The sequence below is a fragment of the Canis aureus genome, chromosome 36 (assembly GCF_053574225.1).
Source record: "Canis aureus isolate CA01 chromosome 36, VMU_Caureus_v.1.0, whole genome shotgun sequence".
Taxonomy (NCBI): Eukaryota; Metazoa; Chordata; class Mammalia; order Carnivora; family Canidae; genus Canis; species Canis aureus.
Genome location: NC_135646.1, coordinates 2,349,635 through 2,373,617, shown reverse-complemented (window position 1 = coordinate 2,373,617; position 23,983 = coordinate 2,349,635). Strand labels below are relative to the sequence as shown.

The window sequence follows — 23,983 nt, the reverse complement described above, 5'->3', positions numbered from 1 at the left end:
AGCAGAATGAAAGCCTCTCATCAGTCTAACATACTTTGCCTCTAATGAGGTTGAATATTTTTCTTCGGCTCAGCAGATACCTGTATCACCCTTTTTGTGAATGTCTGGTCGTCTGCTTTATCCATTTTTTCCACCCTGATTTTAGCGGGGGTGTTTACCTACTGATTTTTGATGGTCTTTTGTAATTTATCCGTTGTGCGTCAGAATCTTCCATTGTGTGTCCGTTAACATAAGCTCCTAACCGATCTATCACTAATCTTTCCTTGTAAGGAGAAAATATTTGGAGTCTGAGGAAGAGAAGGGGGATAGAGAGGGCGTAAGCTCCTAGGTATCCGTGGGCTTAGGTAAGTCATGCAGGTTCCCGTCTTCTCCACCTGTACCTTCTCCGGGTACAGAAAGCCCACCATTCGCATCCTGTGGAGTGCAGGCCATATTTCAGTACCTTGGGCAAAGGCTGCGGGTTCCGCAGGAGCTAGGGAAAGCTTAGAGACCCTGCGACTCTGAGCAAGGAGGGCAGCAGCTTAGAGGGTGTTACCCCCATATTATGATGATGTGAAGGGGAAGCAGGAAGTGAATTAGTTCTGTGATGAACTGCAGAAGGTGACAGACAATTCTGAGTCCTCCCAGCCTTGGGTCTCCCCTTCTCCCTAGTTCCCGAGGAGGCTTCAGGGCTGCCTTCTTGCCGTGCTCAGTTATATCACACACGCCCTCAAAGGGCAGGAGTGGGTTGGTATCCCCAATATCTATCCAGGAGCATATTTCTGATAACCATTACTCTTGGAAAGGAGGGGACTAATGGATCCATTAGATCCATTAATTTTGCCTCCATTTAGCCCCATCTAATGCCTCAGCCATATTTTATTGTCCACAAGTTTTGACCCTGAAGGAATCACCTGAATTTTTCCAACATGTTGGGTTAGAAATGGTCTAGCCCTGATTTTCTTCATGCTTACCACTCTGGTACCACTCACTACAGGGTTAGAAATGAGACTTCCCACACTCATCCTGAGTACTTCCTGGTGTAGATAAGTATATTGCTTCAATCAGGGACTTGTTTAAACTATAAGAACGTACTTCATCTTTAAAAGTTCGTTCTGAATATACATTTATCTTGCAGCCCACAATTACACTCCTGGGAATTTATCCCAGAGATATGAAAACTTATTGACACAAAAACCTGTACATGATCGTTTATAGGAGCTTTGTTCATAACAGCCCAAACTCAAAACTAACCGAAACATCCCCACTGGATAAATAGCTAAATCAACTGTGGTACATCCATGCCACGGAATACGACTCAGCAGTAAAAAGGAGTAGACTCCTGATATACCCAACAACTTGGATGGCTCTCAGGGGCATCGTGCTGAGTGAAAAAGCCAATCTTAAATGATTGCACTGTGTATATAATTCCATTTATATGACATTCGTGAAATGACAAAATTATAAAGATGGAAGATAGATTCATGGTTGCCAAGGGTTAAGAATGAGAGGATCACTATGAAGGGGTTGTATGAGGTGGATCTTTGTGGTGATGGGGCAGTTTTGTAGCTTGATGGCAGTGGTGGTCATATGGGTCCAACGCGTCCACACAGGTGTAGTAAAACAGCACAGAACTGTATACACACGCTGTCCCATTGCCAGAGGCTAGGCGCTGATATTGTGCTGTAATTATGTGAGATGGAACCATGGGGAGAAGGTGGGTGAAGGGTCTAGTGGATGTGCAGAGATGTGCCACCTTTGCAAATACTTAGGAATCTACAGTTAGGTCAAAATAATGTATTTTTTAAAATTCCATTGCCTTGTAAAAATTGGTCCTGCCCTTCTCACAGCCTTTACTGCAGGCGCTCTTGGTGCACTCTGCAGGAAGCCCAGGAAATGCAGAGCAGCATTTGGGAGATGTTCCTGGGTTTGAGCCAGCCATGCTGCTGCATCTGTTTCCAGAGCTGCAGGGCTGGGTCGCAACCCTGCCCTTGACCCTGGCTTCCTGACTTGGGAGAACACGGAGAAATAGTTGAGGGTCCGAAAGCACATCTATCCTTTATTTATTTCTCTCTCCTATCTAACTTTATTTCAACTCACATGCTTTATAGCTGCAGATCCTTTGCATTAAAAAGATTTTTTTGCATTAACAAAATCTGATGTTTTTTCCTTTTGTGGAGCCACTTCCGATTGGTGTTGCAAGTAGGTCAGATTTGCAATGTGCAAGTCAGTGCATCTTCAGTCTCTTCCAGGTGTCGTTTCTCCCTCTCGATCTGTAAACATGCTGAAAGCTTCCCACCCCGTCTTCACACACCGCAGAACATCTGCTCGCAGTCCCAGTGTCCCTGGAATCTAACGCGCTCGGTCTGTCTTGAGCCGCGAGTGTCCCCACTGGGTCGTCTGAGGTCCGCCCTCCTTTCTGCCTTCTCCCCACGCTCTCCAGCTGGTACAGCGTAAACTGCAGCGAAATCAAACCAGGAGCCATGATTTAGGGGGTTTACTTTGCTCATGTGTGATTTCACCGAGAACAGCTGACTTATTTTAGATTAAAAATTGTAAAAGATGGGGGATCCCTGGGTGGCGCAGCAGTTTGGCGCCTGCCTTTGGCCCAGGGCGCGATCCTGGAGACCCGGGATCGAATCCCACATCGGGCTCCTGGTGCATGGACCCTGCTTCTCCCTCTGCCTATGTCTCTGCCTCTCTCTTTCTCTCTCTGTGACTATCATAAATAAATTTAAAAAAATTTTTTAAAAAATTGTAAAAGATAAATCTCTCCTTAATACACGTAGAGAGCGAAGCAGCCCCTCTTTATTTCGTCGGTGCTCCGGACGGGCGGCTGCAGCTGCGGCCAGGGGAGCTGCGGGCGAGCACTGGCTGCTGTTCCTGCTCTGGCTGGAGTCACCAAGAGCCCTTCCCCAAGCGGTAAACCCACTGCGTCTGCTCGTCTGCTCGGTGGATGGACCCCCTGCTCCCACAGCTGATGTTCGTCGCCAGAAAGTGTTTATCAGGGGCGCTCAGGTGGCTCAGTCGGTTAAGCCTCTGCCTTCGGCTCAGGTCATGATCCCAGGGTCCTGGATTCGAGCCCCGCATGGGCTCCTGCTTGGCGGGGAGGCTGCTTCTCCCTCCCCCAACCCCCCCCCCCCAACTCCTGCTCATGCTCTCCAGCTCTCTCTCAGATAAATAAATAAAATCCTTTCTAAAAAGTGTTTATAGGGCAGTCCCAGTGGCACAGCAGTTTGGCGCCGCCTGCAGCCCAGGGTGTAATCCTGGAGACCTGGGATCGAGTCCCACATTGGGCTCCTAGCATGGAGCCTGCAAATTAAAATAAAATAAAATAAAATAAATAAAACAAAATAAAATAAAATAAAATAAAATAAAATAAAATAAAATAAAATAAAATAAAATAAAATAAAATAAAATAAAATAAAGTGTTTATAATATAACTAGGTTTTTTTCAACAATGTTCTACAAAGGGAAGAACTCAATAATGACATCCAAAGGAGATCTTGAAAGTAATTAAAATTCCATATATTTCTAGACATGGAAATGCAAAAAAAAAGAGCAATTTTAAAAATATCAAAAAATAAATAAATAAAAAATAAAAAATGATATCATAATATAACCCAAATTTCAAAAAGTGCATAACCATATATTTGAATGTTTTTTTTTTTAAAGGATCTGGAGTAATGAACCAAATGTTACCAGTGGTTCTTTCTGAATATCTTTGAATATTTCCTTATTCATACTTTTATTTTCTTCATGCTTTTCTTTATTTTCTGCATTTTTTTTTCACAGTAAAAAGGTGGTGGTTTTATGTTTAGAGACAATGAAACTATTTTTGTTTTATTGAAAAAAAACTTTCCCTGAGGATGTTTTGTACTTTTGAGGAATTTTAGTTGCTAAGATTACTAAGGTTGTTCCACATAAAACTGTTTTTTTTGATTACCATGGACATCTTTGCAACAAAGCCCCAAATATCAGCAGTCTTGCTTCTGTGTCTCCCTTGAGGGGATGTTTATTAAACCATTGGAAGTGCTCCAAAGCTTTCTTCAGTGGAACAGAATGGCTCCCTCCACGTCACTGCATAAAGACCCCACGTGAAGTTACAGTACACCTTCTCCGACTCTGTCCCAACAACCATATGAAATGCCTGGAGCTTAAAACACATCTCATTCTCCTGCGCTCATGGGCATTTCTTAATGTGCTAAAAAGAATTTGGCCTCGAAAAGATCTCTCCTCAACTTGGGCCAAAGCCGTATCATTAGAGAGTCCAGGAAGGTCTTAAGAAAAGCCACTGTTGTGGTTACTGCCCCACCCTTAAGACAATTTTTGGCAAGTAGTTTTTGCTGTTGCTTTAAAAGTCATTTAGGGAAATCTCCTTTTATTGTTGTAGGTCCAAACAGTTGCAAGTGGTTGGTCTTGAGTCACCTGCCGGCAGGCCCCTGGGCACGCTTTGTGTTGGAACCTGCTTCCTCCTAAGCTGATACAGTATTTAAAGAGAAGGGACCCTCGAGTGTGACTCAGCGTAGGGTAGGGGCATTGCAGCCACCACTGTCCACTGTCGGGTGTGGTTCTTAATTGTATAATATAAGAATTTGTCAGTTTTCATTTTAAAATCAAGCAATGTAATTCCTGATTTTAAAAACTAAGAGAGTGGATATTGTCTTTTTAAAAATAATGAATATCCCTTAATCCCCTAAAGAACTATAAAATAATTTTTACATAAGATTAATTTTAATGTAATTTTAATTGAGGTGTATTAAATCTATGGGTTAATTTGGAGGTAATTATCATCTTTACGATATGGAATTTTCTTACCCCGGAACATGTTAGGGCTTGCTATTTACTTATGTCTTTTTAAATATCTTTCAGTAGGGTTTATAATTATCTCCATAAAATCTTTACCCCTTTTGCTAGATTCATTCCAAATTACCTTATGTGTTTGTTACCATTAAAACAATATTTTGCAATTGGTTTTTTGCTGGCATGTTGGAATGCAATTGAATTTTGTGTATTGATTTGGCAAACTTGCAAACTTTTATTGATTCTAACAAATTGTCTCTCGTTTCTTTGTGTTTGCTCTGAAAATGGCCAAAAAGCAGATTTTTTCATCTTCCTTTTCAGTTCTTATGCCAATCATTTGCTTATTTGTTTCTGCCTTATTGAGTAGACAAGGACCTCCAGTATTATGTTGAGTAGAAGGGGTGATAGCCCACTTTCTTGTCTTGTTCTTTTTAAAAAAAAAAAAGATTTTATGTATTTATTCATGAGAGACCCAGAGAGAGAGAGGCAGAGACACAGGCAGAGAAGATGCAGTCTCCTCGCAGGGAGCCCGGTGTGGGACTCGATCCCAGGACCCGGGGTCACGCCCTGAGCCAAAGGCAGACGCTCAACTGCAGAGCCCCCCAGGCGCCCTAAAACCGTTTTGTTTTGTTTTTCCCAAAACCATTTTTAAAAAGTAGTTTCTTTTTGCAATGTGCATCTGAGCCTCTATTTGAACCCCAAAGTGTGTGGCAGTTTGTGAATCCACATTGGAGAGACTCCGCCCGCAAGCGTCACTCCAGTCTCATCTCCTAGAGTTGAGTATATGGCACTTGCCTTATGTTTTCCAACATACATTTGGAAAGTGCTGGTCGAAACTGGATTTCAGACCGGCTGCTTCTGAGAGCCGAGGACTGGCACTCCGGCTCTGCTCCCCCCGATGTCTGGCAGCGGGGCCCGGTGAGCAGAGCCGAACACACAGCGGCCACGTGTGACTCACGGCTTTTGCCCAAGGAGCTGACCCACTCGCAGGTGGTGGCCTTTGTGAAACACCCACACTTTAAAGGAAAACGACACCATTAGTGCTTTCTCCCCTGAAAAGAGTCACAAAAGTAAAATGGAAAATATACCATCTGAGCGGTGGCTGTCCTGTGAAGTAGAAGCACCGCATCCAGAAATCAAAGAATCCCTGGCTTCACTCTGTGAACCGTTTTTCCCCCGATCTCAGCTTATTTCATTCCTGAAAGAAAGGATTTCGGAGGGGCCAGCGCAGCGGGAGGTGAGGGGCCCAGCGCTGGGCTTCCCTCCTGTCCCTCCTACCGTTTCCTCTGGCTTGTAGTCCCCGGGCGCTGTGCTAGGCCGGCGCAGGTGTTGCCATCATTCTGCTGTTCGGATTTTTTGACCATTGGTTTTGGGGGTGTTCACTTGGCGCATGTGCCACAAGGAGCACCCCCAGCAGAAGGCCTGCGTGTTCTGTGTCCGTGCAGGACTTGGGGGAGGCAGGCCGCGCGTGGACCAAGCTGGTGCCTTGCTTCTCGTGCTTCCCAACCGCGTCACCTGGGGTGTGTGGCCTCAGCTCGCCCACCCTGCTTGCCTTGTCTGTGAAGTGGAGGCAACAAGTGCATACACGCCTCCTAGAGTTCTGAGGGTGAGTAAGGTCATGGCTGGGAACCCTGATGCGTGTCGTGTTGTGTCGGGCACCGAGGGAGCTCTCAGATGCTGTCTCCATGCCGGTTCCTGCTGCCTCCTGCCACCAGGGCTGCTACTTCTGCTCCTGCTGGTGCCCCAGCTAATAGGGCATTACTGACACTCTGCTCCAGAGCCCCTACTGCAGTCTTTTCCAACAGGTCTTTTCTGGAATAGATTTCATCTCTTACGGTGGGGCCTGAGTGGTGGGGCGGGGGAGTGTTGGGCCCTCCAGGTGGTGCAAATCTACTCCCTGGGCCACTTCAGAATGGCTTCCACCCTAAAATTTGGGTCAAATGTGCTTTAAATTGTACTGAAGTATATTCACTTTTATATTTCTTCCTTCAGATACTTTGTAGTATCCAATCACTTGCCATAAACATGCTTTCCCAGGTCCTGCTTCCCCTTGTCCGAAATTACTGAGTTATGCAAAGTATTATGTTGTTTGCTCTGAGATAATACGATCAATGTTCATCCAAATACATGAAGCTCTTGACAGTGTGCCAGACCCCGGATTGTACTCTGAGCTCCCGCAGCGGTTCCGTCTCACCTTCCCTGCTCCTGAAGAGCTGTTGGTCCATCAAGAAGGCGGGCAAATAGATGAACACCACCTGGGGAGGACAAAGTCTCAAAGATTATCAAGGTTAGGTTGAACAAGATCTTCCTTTCTCAGATTCTTCCTCATTCCCCCTAAGAAAACTCTTAAGTGAACATTTTGAAAGATGTTGCTTTTAAGATTTCTAAAGGACCAATGAAGAGGATGCAAAACTCACCAAATCTAGAATTAGGACAGTTGACATTTTCAGATTTTAGACAACAATAAATGTGATGTCACATGGAAAAATATTCCTGGAGATTTTTTTTTTTTTAACTACAGTCTATGATATACAGATTTCACACCAAAGACTAGAGTGTTGTAAGTTAAGAGAATTTAAAAATGGGAAAAGACATTGTGTGCACGGGTAACACGGTAAAGCTTTGAGCATGTGGGTATCAGGACTCCTGTCAGTTCCTGGCCAAACCCCCGACCCAGGAGAGCATTAACTAGGCAGTGATTGGGAAAAGGAGTTTCCTAGGACCCCTTTCCTTTGACTATGTGTGGAGTTCTGAGGATAAGGCCACCACTCTAGGGCCCCTAAGCCCCATGCATAGGAAAATGGTCATCCCATGTGGGGTGAAGGTAGTAACTGTTGTGGTTGGGAGGTAGCCTTGCCTAGGGAGGTGGCCCATTTTTAACCATGAAGCACAGGTCACAGACCTGGGCCTGGAGGACCAAATGTTGACCACGTACACATTTTCTTCCCATGTGGTTTTACTAGGAAAAACTTTCTAGATTTTTCTGGCTTCTGCTTTTTGAGAACATGGAAGATGTAGCATGACCGGCTCACACTCCTGCACAACCTGAGAGGCTGGCTTCCACTTGCTGTTGCCTCCTCAAACCAGAGCAGGCCTCACCACCCCCTTTTGTCTCACACCTACATTGGCTTTGCTGACTTACATCAGTCATTTGACCCATGGAGGCATTTGAGTTTGCCATTCCTGGTCTAGAAAATTCCAGAGTAAAGGAGGATAGCCAGCATTCCCAGGGTAGAAGCCCTCAAGACACCCCCAGAAATGGTAGGAGGAATTTGGGTGCAGTCCTAGGGAGCAGGATGGCACTCTTCGATGCAGGCAGTGGTCCCCAGGAGACACAGGGTCATTTTGGAGGGATTAGGGTGTGCAAATCTGCTGTTGGGGGATGTAGAGGTGGAAAGGCTGATGAGCTCTGGCTTCTCTGAATCCTCCCAGCACCAGGCTTGGATGGACCTACCCTGACTCATCCACGTCCTGGCCCAGGATCCTCATCCTAGGACTAGGCTTGAGAGAAAGGACAGGTTGGGTTTTGAAGAATGAAGAGGATTTGAGTTGTGAGAGGAAATGAAGAGAACACTCCAGGAGGAGGGAAGCGTGGATCAAAGGGCTGTGGTGGGAACAGATGTGCCGTGTGAAAGCAACAGGAAACCAGACCCACAAAGGCAGGAGGAGAAAGTGAGAATAAAGTTGGTTTTTTGGCCACTCAATCTGTTCTTGAATACCAGGCTGAGGATCTAGGGGGCTTGATCCAAGACAACTAGTCACTGTTCGATCTCAGGACCCAGATCACCCAGAGATATTATATTCACTGTTACTATTTTGGGGTATCCCGTTCTAGACACTTCTGTGCATACGTTATATACATCCTTAAATATGGTTTTCAAAAAAAAGTCCTGTTTTCCAACCTGAGCTTCCAGTTGATAAATCTAGAGCTTTGTCGCACATCAACAAATATTTGTTCACAGTATTTTAATGACTACGTAACATCCCATTTTCTACCCGTTATTTGTCATGATTTATGTTGTGCCAATTAAGATCATTTCCATGTTTTCTGCTAATGCAAACACTGTAATAGATGCCTGTGTGCACAGCACACCCTTATTGACCTGACTGAGACGTTCTGAATGGATTTGCAGGACTTGGAGGTGGATGCTTTCTTCGCCTCTTCTATTGAAAGATAACTCGGCATTCTGAGCCTGAAAAATATGGAGCATAGTGAGTATGTCATTGACATAAATGAGAAAATGTGGAAAAAGGAAGAACTGCACTTGTGGAGAAAGACACAGTAGATCAGTCAAGAACTTGTTTGCTCTAGATTTTTTTTTTTTTTTTTTGCTCTAGATATTTTTTAGCTGTATTAATAGTTACTTAAAGTTTTTATTTTTTCTTGTGTAACAATAAGTCTAGGGTTGGGGAAGGCTGATGTTTGTTCAGCTGCTTCACAATATCACCAGGGACTCATGCTGCTGCTTTTTGCTCCTCCATCCTTAGCTCATTGTCTTATTGTCTCATCTAGGATGGCTGCTGTTGCTCCTGGCATCATGGCCATGTTCACGTTGGGAAGGAGGTAGAGGTCATGATGGTTATCTCCATCCTTTTTATGAAGAAAACAGAAGCTTATGTAGAAGTTCCTCCCCACCTCCTTCTCACTGGCCGGAGTGGGTGGTGTGGCCACCCCTAATTGCGAGTGAGTTTGAGAAAGGAGAAAGTAGAGTCACCCAGATTGACTTGCCCTGTGGCCTGAGGTTTGAACGAGTTTGGATTCTGCTAACAAGCCGAAGGGGACGGGTGGTCCCTAGTAAGCAGCACATGATGTCTCCGATGCTTTGCTTTGAAAAGCTGAGTTCCTGGGACATTCAGGGAGTATGGCTGGGCAGTGAGGAGGCCTGGGACCCGGGCCACGCCGCCCAGTGGGGCAGAGCAGCATGACCCCCGCCTCGCCGTAGAGGGAACCACGCTGGGACGGCAGACACAGAGGACAAAGTGAAGCAGCAGATTATTTGGTTGGAGGGAGCGAACCGTGAGAAGTGGGAAGGGCTCCTCCTTGTAGATGGGTCCACGGAAGCCTCTTGATGACACCTTAGTCGTTCTCCAGATATTACTGAGTGCTGAGTGCTAAGTGCTCCCTGAGAGTGGAGCTGGGCCCCAGGGACACGGTGGAGAAGCCAGGAGAAGGCCATGTGTTCGGTGCTGACCGACCCGGGAAGGAGGCCCAATCCCCACCGGGCGGCAGACGGTGGCAGGTGGAGGCAGTGCTGCGGGAACGCAGACAGCTAGACGAGGGGGGATGTGTCCTCCCAACACCCCCGAAGCAGCTCCTGTGGCCACTGTACCACCGAGGACACTGAGGTGCCCGGGTGGTGTGTGGGAGCCTGGCCATCAACCTGCCCGGCCCCCAGAGCACAGCCTTGGGAACTTGCTCGTTGCGGTGGCCTCCTGGGCGTGGGCGGCCAGGCCTAGGGACTGTCGTGTGTGCCGGGATCCTCGTCAAGGCGGTGACATATTCTTCTTCTGCTTCTTCTTTTTTTTTTTTTTTTCATTAACCCTTTAAGATTTACCCGGTATCAACTTATGAATACCAACCTCTTTGTGTATATTCCTCATAACATGAGAAAAAAATGTATAGTGACCAAATGCAGAATGCATTCCTGTTCTCATAATTAGATGGACTCCCCCCCCCCCCGACAATGTCTTCACTTTTAGTCAGAAGCAGCAAATGCAAAGAAACCATATTAAAGAGAAAAGAGGGAGGAAAAGCTGGAATCAGACACTTAGAGGGAAAAAATACCAAGAAGTCTGCTCTAAAACAACTTTCCAGAAGCTGTTTTGCAGAGTACGGATGACGTCAATCATCCGGGGGTGGTTTTGAAGGGAGAGAAAGGCCTGGCATATTGTCTTCATGGGACCTAAACAAACAAAAAAAGTAGAATGTGTTCCTCGCCCCACTGGGGGAGAGTGCTTGGACAGTCACACTAGTATTTAGGTGACGCCGGTGACAATGCACGGCGCTCTCCAGCTGCCTCTTTAGCCCTGTAAGTGTGGGAAGAGTTACCTTGCTGGCCTCGAGCCTACGTGCTCTGCACTTTCTGTGCCTGGCCTGGGAAGCGCGGAACCAGGGGCCGGGGCCTGGGTCCCGAGCTGTCCTGGGAGGCACGGCCACCTCGGACACAAACGCCCCATCTCGTGTCTGAGGGCAGGTGTCCAGCACCTGCTCTGCCCTGTGACGGGTGACCGTAGTGTCTGAGCCGCTTGGTGCTTTGGTTTCGGATTGATAATGTGACAAAGGCAGGAAAAGTAAAAGATGAATGTGGAACCGTCTATGGGAATGGAAAGGAAGGAAGAAAAGGAAAAGAATAGTGATGCTTGGGGGCACCTGAGTGGCTCAGGGTGTGACCCCGGGGTTCCAGGATCGAGTCCCCCATCGGGCATGGAGCCTGCTTCCCCCTCCGCCTGTGTCTCTGCCTCTCTCTCTCTGTGTCTCTCGTGAATAAATAAATTTTTTAAAAAGATAATAGTGATGCATGGATCTTAAGAAGGGATGCTTGTGGCCTGTGAGCACGATGGCCGGGGTGCACGGGACGTGGTCCTAGCCGTGGCCGCTGAGCGCTGGGCCAAGTGAACCTTGTCGCCACTGTCTTGGGCAGCGTACGTCCACCCAGCACTTTCTGCAGGCCACGCACCGTTCGCAACACTTCGTGTGCATTGATGCATTTAGTTTTCACAGCTCCAGGAGGGTGAGGTTTTTGTTTCTAGCGCTGGGGACACAGGCGCAGAGCCAGGGCCCTGCTGCTCGTGGATGACAGAGCAAGGATGGAAGCCCCGGCGTGTGGCCGGGGTGCGGTCCTGCCTCTTGTGATGAGGGTGCCAGGGGCCGTTTGGCCATTTCATTGACCATAACGTGGACGCCAACCACGTGGACGTTACCACTTAACTTTCTTCTCTAAGGGCCCCTTTGGAGCCTCCAGGAATGAGGCCTTTTCCACCTTGTGCGTTTTCTGCCGATGCAATTCAGGGGAGTTGGTTGTTTTTGGTTTTTTTTTCTCTTAAACCTGCCAAGAGTCGAAAGGTAAAGGGAGGAGAAACTGGTGGTTTTTATCTTCCTAACAGAGAGAAGGAAAATTCTATCCCTGCTGGCTCTCCCTGGCTGCTGCCTGCTGGTCCTGTTGCCCGGGTCCCGTCTCAGGGGGTCAGACTGCGGAGAGCAGCCGGGGCGAAATGGGCTACGGCTCCGCCCAGGTGGACGCCTCGATGCCAGGAGAACGTGGGCGAGACAGGAGCGAGTTCGGAGCCAATGGGACAACTTTGGGCTAAACTTTAGGTGGCCCACCGTGAAAGGTCTTCCCAGTCCATGATTCAGAAAAGGCTTCTCCTTCCCGTGAACCACAGAGGTTTTACGGGGACAGGGGGTCCAAAGTTCATGGAAATTTGTTCCCAGGTAGTTGAGCTTCTTAAGACACCTAGGCTTTTTGGCTTGACTGACCCAAGGCTCAGCCAAGCCTGAGTTTCAATTGCCTCCTCCCAACATAGGACAATTGGATAAAACAGTGGAGCTTTTAAAAAATAAACCAATTTGGGCCTCACTCCCAATCTGGTAGATCAGACTGACCATAGGGGTGAAGTCCAGGCATGTGTGTCCCTCAGCTCTCTGGGTAGCCACTAAGAACTTCTAGATGGTTCTAAGGCCCCTTCTATCCAGAGTGTGTGCTGATGGCAGGCTCAGCCTCCATTGCTCTGGTCAGTCGACAGGTGTTTATCGGATGCTTGCTAGGGGGTGGGCGGAAGGATAGCCACCGTGCTGGAGGCCAGGGACCCCACAGGAGGGCGTTGGCCAGGCTCGCTGCCTTCAAAGAGTTTGCCGTCTAGTGCAGACAAGCAATCAGGTACCAGAGCGAGAAATTCCCAGGCGGGATAAGCTATGAAGAGAATGGAACAGGGCCACGCAGTGGAGCCACTGAGAGGGTAGCCCGGGAAGGCATCTCGAAGGGAGGCTCTGAGGGGCTGGCATCTGAGAAGTGAGAAGGAGCCGCCAGGCAGAGAGCTGTGCTCAGAACACGGGCCGTGAGGCTGCAACCCACTCAAGGAACAAGTATGAAAAGAAGGCCACAGTGGTTGGAGCATAAAGACGAGGTCAGCCTGTAGAGAAGCAGGAAGGATGTGCAGTGGTCAGATCTCCAGCCTTGACCATGAGCGTGCATGTGGACCTCCAAGTGCCATGGGGAGCCACTGGGGAGCCACTGGGGAGCCATGGGGAGCCGTTGGGGAGTCACTGGGGAGCCATTGGGGAGGCATTGGGGAGCCATTGGTGGGCAGAGCCACTGTTGGTTTTGTTTGCTTTCTCAAATGAATTGGTTGTCTCTGATTCACAGTGTCATTCTGGCTGCTCTATGGTACCTGACAGGGAGGACTTATGAAATTATTACTTAGTATTTGGCCAAGTACTAATTATTACTTAGTATTTGGCCTTCGTATAAGGCCAAGTAGGCCTTACTTTTTAAATTGAGAATAACTCACACGCCACCAAATTCACCCTTTCAGAATGTACAGCGCAGTGGTTCTCAGTATATTCACGAAGCTGCGACACGACTCTGTCTCTGTGGCGATGATACATCACCACTATCTGCTTTTAGGACTTAAGAATAATTGGCTTCAAACTGCAAAAATGTGACAGTATAAGAAATCATAGTACCAACAACAGAGTGAGAAGAGAAGCCTTGACTGGAATTACAGAGAAGACATGAAGACTCTTCCCGTTCAGCACATGCAACACAACTTCCTGTGAGGACGGAGACTTTCCACGTCTATGCCGTCCAGATAGGTAGCCACTGGTCACATGGGGCTGCTGAGCATTTGAAATGTGACTAGTACGGCTAACTGGATTTTTTTTATCTAATTAAATTTAAATTTAAATTTAAAGAGCCACATGTGGCCACCATATCGGACGGAGCAGCTGTATGGCAACATACAAATTCAGCCTTATCTGAGATCGTTACCCCCCTCCGCCCCGGTCCCCTAGCTCCCTCGTTTCCAAAATGATTGAAATTTTGAAACATATGCTGTACAAATTGTTGTATTTGAACTTAATCCTCACTACAAAGAAAAAGCTGCAGAGTTCCCACAAGGAATCCAGATGACGGGGTGGGGGTAAAGGCATACAGATTAGGGGAGCCTCTTCTGGAAATACATCTGAGTGGGGGTCCGTTTGGTTGGCACCAGGCATGGGTGACATCTGTACACTCACAGGAGGGCCAAAGGAAGTTGTGAGCTTGGCCTCGGCTTCACAGCCCCCAAAGACTAAAAGTAATTCCAAAGCCGGAATATTCCGGAGGGCGTCCAAGTGAGGCTGTGGGTTGTGGGTGACAAGAGCAAAATTGCCCTTTCTGGGATTCTATCCCCAAACTATCCGTTAAGAAGAACCAGAGAGCCCTGAGAGACTATAAACTCTCATGCTTAGACTCAATATGTTTCTTCCCCTCAAAGTTTCAGTTAAGCTGTTTCTTTTACTTAAAAAAAAAGTCTCCAGCAGCTTTGCTTCCCCCTCCCCCATGATGTGCTTTTCCATCTTTCAGAAGAAGAAGGGTAGCTCAGGAGTGCCTGTTTTCATTGCTCTTTATTTCTTGGGGGGTCCCCCCCTTCTGTTTAACCACCATGGTTTGCAAATATGAGACATACATGAAGACAAACCCATTTAAGATGCTTCTTATCATAAGGCTTCCTGTACTGTTTTGGAGCAAAAATAAATCCTTGGTATTTATTATGTATGAAGTTATGAAAAGATGAGATGGCCTTCAATGAATATTTAATATCTCCCCATAAAACCTGACATGCTGGGGAGACCAGAAACACTCACTGCTTGATAAACTTAGAAGAAAAGAATAATCGACCTCTAAAATTGCAAAATTTTAGGACAAGTGCACAAATGGAGTCAGAGATCCCATAGCTCAACATATCCTAAAGTTACTTCTTTAACTAATTTAGGCATTGACTATATCATGTCATGACCTCCTACTCTGACGCGTGTATCTTCCTGTGACCTGGAAAGCCAGGTTCACATCTGGAATCCTCAGGCCAATCCAGAGTTCCACGCTGGAATGTGGCATAATCGGGGAGCCAGCCTGTCACCCCCGTCCAGGGCTGGGTGATGGACCCCGCTCTCCATGTGCCTGGGCTCTGTCTATGTCATCCCTCTGATCCCTCGGGCCTGGGGAGCACACCTGGTGCTCCTGTCCACACTAGGGAGGACGGACCCCCGGGAGAGACCCGTCCCATGTGTAGGCTTGGGCATTTGAACGAAGAATGCTGGGGTTCCACGTGCCCAGAGAACAATCTAGAAGACTGGACATCTTCCTTGCTCTATGGAGAAAGGACATGGCTCAAGGATGGTCGGGTGGTGGGGGTGGGGCGGGCTTCTAAATCACAGAGTCCAGGGCACGGGCCCTGGTGGCCGGTTCTAAGGGCAGCACCGAACCTCCTAAGAGCAAGCTAACCCTTTCAATGCCTCTGTGTCCTCCCTAACAGCCCAGCCAGCCAGCGAGCTGGGGCGGTTCCTACAGCCTCTCTTGGGTCACCCTCCACGACCCGGTTCTCCATGTGGTCTCTGTTCACAGAAATCAGAAGCTTGTAATTCAGTCTTTCCAACCGCCCCCCCCCCCAAGTGCTGTTATTTATATTTCAGAGCTTTATTGAGAGACTGTTCACCTCCCTGCAGTTCCCCGATTTTCATGTTTCTGGACATTCGCAGAGTCAGGCTGCCGTCGCCACAGCCGTCTGCGAGCATCCTCAGCACCCTGAAAAGGAGATCTGTACCCATGAGCAGTCCCTCCCCTCAACGCCAGCCCCGGGCCACCCCCGGGCCACCCTCTGACCCTACGTATTCGTCTGGTCTTCACGGAGCGACTTTGTAGGCCCAGAGAGAACAGTATAGTCTCAATACATTCGACCGTTTTATTCGTTTTCTCAATAGATGAAGATTTGTGCTTCTCCACCATTAATCTTCTCAACTTTAATGCACGTGCGAATCCCCTGGGGAATCCGGTTAGAAGTCCCAGTGATCCCGCAGGTCCGGGGTGGGGCCTGAAATCCTAAATTTCCGACAAGTGATGCCCATGCTGCTGCTGGTGGGCGGGGGGCGGGGGTCACACTTCTGTGAACAAGGACGTGGATGATGCTGAAGCCACGATTTTAACCGGAGCAGCCTCTGTTTCAGACAGTGTGCCAAGGACGGTCGTGGGGGCGCAGGGGCCGGGCGCGGCCTGGAAGTGCGGGTGCACGTGTGTCTGCAGGAAGCAGTGGACAGGGCTTTGCCTACGTGGGCCTCTGTCTACCGTTCTGAACGTGGGGTGGGAGGACCCCCAAGCTTCCTCTTCTTCTCCCTTCTGTCTTCAAGTCCGCCCTCTCCCTGGTTCGTCCTTGTCCCGGTGCCAGCAGCAGAGATGCCACGGGCTGTTTGGCTCCGTCGGGTTCTCGTGCCCATCAAGGCTGCGAACCCACGTGGCCCCGACCATCTCTGATGCCCCGGGGTCATGGCTTCTGGTCACATAGCACTTGCTGGAAATTGTGTTTGGTGAAAAGAAATGAGAACCACGTTTTCCACACTTTGGTGTCTTCGGGGAGTTGGCTGTCCTTAGGTGTAGGGACCGTGGTCCCTGTTGGCAGGGGCAGCGGTATCTGAGGCACGTGGCGCCCGGTGACGGAGCAGAGCTGGAACCCAGAGCCTCTGGGTTTGTTCCGCGTGGGTCACCGTCCGCGAAACAACTCGCTTTCTCTGGGTTTCATCAAATTGTTTTTGTTTCTGTGGTTTCTCGCCAAATAGCTGTAGCATCAGATCCCACATGACTAAGCCGAGGCCCCACAACAGAAACCGAGCTTCCTTCGTCCTCCGTGATGGCCCGGGGGACCCCCAGAGCGTCCAGCTTTCATTTCAGATGTGAAATGGGGGCATTAGCGAGGCTCACGCGGGTTCGTGGGACTGTGGGTGGCAGAGGGGGTGGGTGTAACGCCCCGAGGAGTGCAGCGTGGGAGGAGGCCCGGTGGGCCTGTGGCAGCCTGTTTGCAACCAGCCCTTGGAGGGAAACTCACTGAGAAATGACAGGACCGTCTGGAGGCCCGTGGGGGCCAGTTAGAGCGCGTGTGACCAGGTCACTTCCCGGCCCACGGTCCACGGCTCCTGTCACCCAGCCTCCTCGTGAGGGCCTAGGACTCCACTGACCGGCCCTGGCCTTCCCCTGGCCCCGCTTCCGCAGCTCCCCTTGTGGCCCTGTACGCTCTAGCTTCCTGGACACCTGCAGCCCAGGGACACTGTCACTGGCTACCTCCATGGCTCTCCCCATGCCTCTGCTTCAGCTAAAGGCCCCTCTTCCCTTTGTCGTCTGTCCCAGTTCCTTCCAGTCATCCTTCCAGGACGGCTTACTTGCCTCCCCTATGATGTCTTTGTCTTTTATTTCTTTGACTTATTATGTTTTTTAAAGTAGGCTCCATGCCCCCCAGCACAGGGCTCGAACTCATGACCTGGAGACCAAGACCTGGGCTGAGATCAAGAGTCGGATGCCTAACCGACTGAGCCACCCAGGCACCCCAATGCCTTTGTTTTTTTTCAATCATCTTCTTTCCCTCCTCATATTCTACAATTGGGTACTTTGACATTTTCTTATTATTTATACTGTTGATAAAAGCAATGCAAATGCAACTATTTAATGAACACATACTGAGTGTCTGATGTGCTGTAGTGTGGTTTACACGAGGGACTTTTCCAAACATCTCTGCAAGGGAGCTGGTGTTAGGCTCGCTGCACAGATGAGAACATGCACACTGCACAGGTAAGGACATGCCCACTGCAAGGTGAGGACACACCCAGTGCACAGGTGAGGACATAGACATGCAGAGGTGAGAATATATACACCGCACAGGTGAGGACACACATCCACTTCACAGATGACACAGTCCAGACCTCCCAGAGCAGCTGCAGCAGATCTGTCAGTGGACCCAAGGCAGCCTAACACCCAGAGCCTCTCAGGTGCCAGCTGGATCCACGAATCCCAACCAGAGCAGCCAGAGCTGGTGCAGGAGGCTCGGGTGGTGAGCAAGCCCCCAGCACCTCCAAAGCCCTTGAGACCTGGTCTCACCTGCTGCAAGATGCATTATGGGACCGTTTGCGTGTGTGCCTCTGGGTCATTGTTCCTTCAGCAGGAGGCTTTGTGGCCCCCGGACAGCCTCAGTGTCCCTGAGGCCTTTGGATAATCTGGCAGAGACTTGGGATCACCGGGGATAAGAACCAAGCAAACAGTAATACCAAGAAGTATAAACAGGTGGTTGTGGGGAACATTGTGGGTGGGCGCTCATTTGGTCGGGGAAAGGGCCGCGTAATGGGGCCTGCAGGTGCCCCAGCAGGGTGGGCAGGGGCCTTGTCGCTCCCGGCTGTGACGCAGGCCATCCCGCAGGCTCGCTCGCTGTCTTGTCTGCCTGCGAATCTGCCGTGAGAACCAGTGGGTCAGGGAGTGGATGTCGGTGAAGGGAGCACTTTTAAGAAGGTGACGGCCAAAATCACCATCTAGAGTAATATTCAAGGACCTAGGAAATAAACCAGTGGAGATATCCAAAGGGGCTGAGTCCTGGGGGTGGGATAATGGGTTGTTTTTACTTTGCTTTTACGTAGTTTTTGGACTCCCACATGTTCTCCAGTAAAATGTGTCGATCAGAAACAAGACCAAAAAAACATGATAATCAGATAATCAGGAAAAAACAAAACAAAAAACCCCCAAGTGATATAATAATAATAATAATAATAATAATAGCCCAAACCTTGAACTCAAAAATACTAAAGGTAAAACAAAACGAAACAAAAAATCAGCCTTCCCAAGGTACAAAGAGACCGGAGTGTGCCAGGGACTGGCCGGGTGGGGAGGCCCATTGTTCCGACCCAGCGTGGCTTTCTTCTCAATGTCCTTTCATGTGTGCACACACCATTGCAAAGCTTTTCCTAAGTTTATTTTTGCGACCGGCAGCTTTAAACGGGCTCGGAGAGAACCTTCTAGAGGGAACTGCAGTTTGAAAACATGGTGAAGGCTGATGGGATCTCTTGCCCAGCTCAAGGGCAGGGTGGAGGGAGCCAGGCTCTGGGCAACGTGCTCCTCCTCCCGTCTTGCCATCCCCCCCTCTGATGCCCTCTGCCCCTGACGGACTGTGCCCCAGGGAGCCGGGGAGGGGGGGGTCAAGACAGAAAAGTAGCCCCAAAGTCCTGTCTTTACCGTCTCTTTCCTGGAGAGCTGGATTCAAGGAATGAGGACAAGGTAGCAGGGAGAAGGCTTTTCCTTCCTCCTCCTCCGTGTCCACACCCGCCCCCCACTAACACGAGAGACTCGGACAAGCATACCTCAGAGTCAAAAATGCTGTGCCCAGGGCGCCGGGGGCTCAGTGGGCGAGCGGCTGCCCTCGGCTCAGGTCATGACCCCGGGATCCCGGGATCGAGTCCCGCGTCGGGCTCCCTGCGCCTCGGGGAACCTGCTTCTCCCCCTGCTTGTGCTTGCTCTCTCTCTCTAAAATAATTTTTTTTTCCTTTTTAATGCTGTGGCCATTTTGCCCAGAGAAACAAGAAAGCAGGAAAACCTCAGGATTTTAAAAAAATGCCCTTGACTTTGGTTGCAAAGCTGTTGGACTTGGTTTTCCTTTTTGTCTGCCTTCCATGTGTTTTTAAAATCTGTAGATGTCAAAAATCACCACGGAGAAAACCTTCCGTGTGCCCGAATAAGTCTCTTACATTTCGATGGCGCCTTTTAATGCCGCAGAAAATGTGTTGTTTTTTTTTAAGGGAAAGAGGAACGGGTGGGGTGAGTTGGTGGCGCCCGTTGGGGCAGCCCAGGGCAGCCCGGGCGTGGAGCCTTCCAGGTGCCGGATTCTGACCGGATTCTGACCGCGCCGGCGGGAGGGGGCGAGGCCCTGGATTAGAGCTAATGAACTCCCAGTTTGTAGGACGCCTTCTGGAACGCACAGCTCTTCCAAATGTCATTTTGATAAGTTCATATAAAGGAATCAGAAACAGCTGCACCAGAAATCCCCCCAGTACGCGAGGGCTTACCGATCACCGGGAAGAGAGCTGGGGACAATGTGTTTCAGGTTTTAGCAGATCCAAAATGTTTTGAAAAACAGTTAAGTTCTTAACACATTCTGAGAATTTAAAGGGCAGCTGGTTCTCCCTCCCCCCCCCACCTTCCCCCCTTCAAAAATGGGAATGGCTGTTTCTGTTGTGTGTGGATTCCTGCTGTTCCTGCCGCCCCAGGAGGGAATCCTCCCCGCAGAGGCCACCTCCCGTCCCTCCCTCGTGTCTGCAAAGCGCTGCTCCCTCCCTCCGTGTCTCCGATTCCTTGATTTGCTTCCTAAGCACAGACTCGTGAGTGTCCGGCGCAGGGCTCTGAAGGTGATCAGATGAGACCCGGTTCTCTCAAGTCATGGGATCTGTTTCCAACTTCGTGTGGGGCACTGCTGTCACCGCGGGTCACTTGTCACAATTCTGAGAATTTCACAATCTGTGATACCTACCCGTCCGCTCTTTCTGCTGGTGCCCGAGAGCCAAGTCCTGAGGGAAAGAAAAAGAAGAGATCAGGGGCCCCTGGGGGGGGGGGGGTTTCAGGGCATGACCCCAGGTCCCAGGATCGAGTCCTGCATCGGGCTCCCCGCAGGGAGCCTGCTCCTCCCTCTCTGCCTGTCTCTGCCTCTCTCTGTGTCTCATGAATAAATAAAATCTTTCTAAAAAAAGAAAAAGATATCTGATGTTCAGAGGATGAGCTGGAAGGTGACGGATTGGGCAGGAGGGGAGAAAAAACAAAGTTCAAACCCCATGAGAACCCCCCCTCAAAAAAAAAAAGCCCTTCCACCCCTCCTCGCTTATTCTCAGACATGGGGGGGGGACGGTGGGGGGCAGGGGTCCCGACAAATGCCGGGGAAGCAGATGGAGGTGGATCGTGGGCAGTTCCCTCTCAAGCTCTTTTACCCAAAGAAGCTGCCCTTTTACTTTATTGACTCTCGGCGTCACCATCCTGAAACTTTAACCACCGAGTGCCGGGCAGTGTCGGTGAGATCACCCGGCTTGTAATTCTATCTGGACGTGGGGGTGAAAGGAGAAACCGGTGCTCATTCTTGTTGCTTCTGTGTCCCCTTCGAGGACACTGCCGCCGTTTCCCAGGCTTGCTAAGCCATCATCGCTTCTTGTCTTTGTAGGTTGGACGGTCTTGATGCCTTGAACCTAAAAAAAATAATAATAGAGGCACCCGGGGGGTTCAGTGGTGGAGCCTCTGCCTTCGGCTCAGGCCGTGATCCTGGGGTCCCTGGATCGAGTCCCACGTTGGGCTCCTGCATGGAGCCTGCTTCTCCCTCTGCCTGTGTCTCTGCCTCTCTCTCTCTCTCTCTCTCTCTCTGTGTGACTATCATAAATAAATGAAAAAAAATTTAAAAAAATAGTTAATTAGAAGTGATGGAAGCATATTAGTAAATAGGTGTGAATTCCGGGAAAACCGCGTGTCTCCCTGGCTGTGGAAGCAGCGGGCCGCCCCCTCCCAATTTAAGTGCAGCGCGGCTTATTAATGGTATTTTGCCTTGAGGTCTAAGAAATTTTAGAAACCCCAAACCCAAAGAATTAAAGCAGGGCTTCTTCTCACTCTTTCTGAGCCAAAATGTGTTCGTCGTCTTGTCAGGTGGGTCAGACCCTGCTGTCCCCCCGCCACTGTGTCGGTGCCTCCCCGCGGCCACCCTCCCCGCCACGTGCCTGGTCCCCACTTCGGGCGTTTCACTAAGTGCTTTCTGCCCCCTCAGACCCCAAGGAACCACGCACCTCGCCCCCGGGCTCCACTCACCCCCTCGGAGGGCAGCCCCAGCACGCACCTGTCACCTGCTTCGAGGTCCCCGTGTCGCTTGCTCGCCCACTGCCAACCTTGCATCACGGTCGGTCCACGTAGACGCGGCCTCTGTGTAGGAAAGATCTGCAGGTTTCAGGTCGCCTTTGGGTGGGGTGGGGGGGGAGCCTTCGCCCGGCCAGCGTCTCACGGGCCTCGAGAGAGCGAGTGTTGCATGAAGCTTCCCGCGGTGGTCGTGGCAGGTCCCCCAAACCCGGCCTCGGAGGTGGCGGGACCGAACCTCTGCGAGTCATAGATTCCGGTGAAAGCGGCGCCGCGCTCCCTGGGCCCCTCCGCCCGGGGCTCTGGGCCCGAGCTTCCCCGACACCCCAGGCCGGACACCCCAGGCCCGGCCGCAGGGCCAGTGGACGCTTAGCCCCGAATCTTGCCTTTCGGGACGTTGCCCCAGGCACGGAAGGCGTTGTCGGGGAGGCTCCGGGATCCGTAGGTGGCGAATACCCTGGCCGCCCCGGCCGCCCCCCGCGCCCCACAGCCCCAAGCCGGTCGTGGGCAACAGTCCCGGGGCCTTGTCACGAGGCTTCCCCGCAAACGGATGAACGAGCGGGCGGGGGCAGCTGTGGGAGCACAGATCGGACTAGGAACGACAAGGAAGTTCCCAAATTGGGTTAAAAAAAATCAACTTCCAAAAACCATTGATCTTAATAGGATATATGGGATATTTCCTTCTTGGTTTTTATCTTTCCTTTCAAAAAATAATAATAAAGCAAATCGCTTTTTCCTCTTTAACAGAGAATGAGGCGAGGACAGATGCTCCCACTGCAGACCTTAGAGAACCTTGTTTTCAACCCAGGATCCTGCAGGATTCTGAGAGCGGTGCAAAGGCTCTTTGTAGGGAAATAGGGCTTGCTGGTCTTCACTGTGATGGTCTGAGAGGTGAGGAGTGTTCTCCAGACTTCAGGACTCCTTAACTAATATTGGGTTCCTCATTCAGGAGTTTATGCAAACGCTTCTCGAAGGAAGGCAAGGAGCACGAGATGGCTTCCTTCTTTCCTCCTAATCAGTTGGTTTCACAATCCCGCTGCGATCTCCGTGGGGCCTCTCTTCCAGTGCCTTCCCCTTGGTACCTCCTGCCACCGAGCTGCTCGTCTGGGCTCAGTTCCTACGTTCAGTGTTGTAGGATCATCCCTGGGCCCCGCCGTCACATTCTGGTTTGTCACCAGCATTTTTACCTGTTGCGTTGCTCACGCTACCTTCTGCTCCTAAACACCCACTGAGAGGATTAAATCTGAGAGCTTGGCTTTGACTTTAACATTCTTCGGGGGGCTGGCCTTCCTACACGAAGCACGGCCCGTGGCTGGGCAACGGGGTGGCCTACGCCCCACCTGGGAGCTCCGGAGAAAGCTCGGCCCTGCCCCACGGGAGCTACATCACGAGCTGCGTTTTTAATAAGATGCAGGTGATGCACCTGCACATACTTAGACCTGAGAGGCATTTCCTGAGGCATCTTTACTGCTTGCATCAGCACCTGCGGCCCGCAGTGCGGTTTTTTGTCTGTCGGGCTCCGCGTGCATCATCAGCAATACTGAGTGGATCCTGCCGGCGTCCCTAGGTGATAAATGTGTTATTGTTCCCACTTACAGGAGGACCAACTGAGGCCCAGGGGGTCAGGTCGTTGGTGTGACCCGAGTCAGGTAGCGTGTGGTGGCCCTTAGCTCTGGAGCCCATGCTCCTGACCTCGGGGCCTCGTCTCTCCAGGCCATCCGCTCTGTGTTCGGTGGCTTCTTTCCCATCAGCCTGTAAAAATCCTCTGAGGAAAAGCCGTGGTTGGGGCGCCTGGGGGGCTCCGTCGGTGAGGTGCGTGCCTTGGGCTCAGGTCACGATCCCAGGGTCCTGGGGTCGAGCCCTGCATCCTGCTCCCTGCTCAGCCGGGCATCTGCTTCTCCCTCTCCTCCCTGCTCATGCTTTCTCTCACTATCCTTTCTCTCCCTCTCTCTCAAATAAATAAATAAATAAAATCTTTTTTAAAAAAGCCATGCTGAAGGGAATGCTGCTGTCTGGTGTGTTTTATAAAAGAGCTTTGGGCCTTAAAGTTATTTTTTAAGGAAGACCACGCCCTACCCCATATAGATTTGACCTCCCTCAGCCCTCGAAGATGGGCTTCCTCCCACTGGCATGTAACGTGCCCTTCCTGGAGCCTTCGTGGCCCGACGCGGAGCCCTTCGGGCTTTGTCGAGGTAGAGGACTGCCTCACCCCTGACCTTTGGAAAACAGTCGCGTGTACAGCTCTGATATGAATAAAAATTTGATGACATTGGTCCGAGTTTATCAAATCCTTTAAAGGCCTCAAGGTCGGCATACCCGTAGCC

At 50.1% G+C, this 23,983-nt stretch overlaps 1 protein-coding gene and 1 long non-coding RNA gene across 7 annotated transcripts in view; both read left to right on the top strand.

Annotated features, from left to right (window-relative positions):
* Positions 1–23,983, top strand: part of SGPP2 (sphingosine-1-phosphate phosphatase 2) — a 102,132-nt gene that overhangs the window by 11,671 nt on the left and 66,478 nt on the right. The window lies entirely within an intron of this gene.
* Positions 3,475–11,291, top strand: LOC144305918 (uncharacterized). Of its 2 annotated transcripts, XR_013372948.1 has the most exons (4): positions 3,475–6,388; positions 6,916–7,069; positions 8,916–8,994; positions 9,296–11,291. It is a non-coding gene; the product is annotated as an uncharacterized LOC144305918 (long non-coding RNA). The 2 variants fall into 2 exon arrangements; XR_013372947.1 differs by having other exon boundaries at positions 3,475–7,069.